Raw genomic sequence first — 1,536 nt, 5'->3', positions numbered from 1 at the left:
CTACTCACCAAGGTAGAATGTAGAACATTTTCTTTATAAACTGTGTTATGCCAATTGAGCTAGATGTTCCCCGAGACCAATGTCTGCATAGCCCTCTGCCCAGCAATTCAGTCCTTCAGGGGGTTTGGATGTGTCTATGGAGCTTCCATGACTTTTCCTTGTACAAGTTGTTCTGGCTTCCCCAGTATTGTGTACTCTTACCTTTTACCAAAGTTGCCACCTATCTATTGTCTATTTAGTATAAAAAAGTAATTCTTAACAACACTGTAAAACAAGAAAAATACCACCAGCAGACCAAAAATGTTGAGGAATTTCTTAAAAATGACATAAAAGAAAATCCTAAGTTTTACTTTATGAAAACAAAGAGCGTTCTCTTACCCACAACACTAAAGGTCATCTTATTAAATGATTATATATATATTATATATATACATATATATATAAAACCAGAAAACCAAACCCATTGCTGTTGAGTTAATTCCAACCCATAGCAACCCTATAGGACAGATCAGAAGTGCCCCATAGGGTTTCCAAGGAGCAGCTGGTGGATTCGAACTGCTGACCTTTTGGTTAGCAGCCATAGCTCTTAGCTACTGGGCCACCAGGGCTCCATATATACATATATACATATACATATATATACACATATATGTAATTTTTAAAGCTTATAGTTATGCCTTAAACTGTAACTAACCTTTAAAAGTAGTTTATCTTGTTTCACATAGCTATATCTAGGTTATCAGGCTCACTGAAACACTTGAACCTTATTCTTTCAGAGAACAGTAGAAGATTAATGAACATGTCTTATTTCCAAAGCTCCAGAGATCTTGTAATCACAATCTTGTGATTTCTTAGTAAGGTTTCTTTTTTTTTTTTTTAATTGTGCTTTAGGTGGAAGCTTACAGCTCAAGTTAATTTCTCATATAAATATTTATAACATATTGTTCCATGACATTAGTTGCAGTCCCCACAACATGACAGCACACTCTCCCTTTCCACCACAGGTTTCCCTGTGTCCATTCGACCAGCTCTTGTCTCTTCCTGCCTTCTCATCCTGCTGTAAGGTTTCCATTTAAGCTTTGATAATGTTTGAGCACATATTGCTTTCTTGTAAGATTTCTGTATTCTGACATAATCATTGCCTTAGACTGGGTTCTCTAGAGAAGCAAAACCAGTAAAATGTTTATCTATCTATCTATCTAGATTTATATTAAGGAAATGGCTCATGTGGTTGTAGAGGTGGGAACATCCCAAGTCCATAGGTCAGGCCAGAGGATTCTCCAGATTCACGTAGCTGCAGGGGTTGGTGAGCCCACGTTCAGCAAGTCAGACAACAGGGCTCTGCCTCACAGGCTGTGAAGACCAATGAATGCCAAGATTGGCAGGCAAGACGGCAGGTAAGCTGCTAGCGCAAGTTCCAAGAACCAGAAGTCAGATGAACAGGAGCCAGCTGCAGGGTCCAGAGTGAGCAAAAGCCCAAGGGCCTTGCCCGAAAGTCCACCTATATAGGATGCAAGCCACACCCCCAAGGAAACT

Source organism: Trichechus manatus, unplaced genomic scaffold, assembly GCF_000243295.1.
Source record: "Trichechus manatus latirostris isolate Lorelei unplaced genomic scaffold, TriManLat1.0 scaffold00016, whole genome shotgun sequence".
Lineage (NCBI taxonomy): Eukaryota > Metazoa > Chordata > Mammalia > Sirenia > Trichechidae > Trichechus > Trichechus manatus.
Note: the sequence above shows the minus strand (reverse complement) of the source record.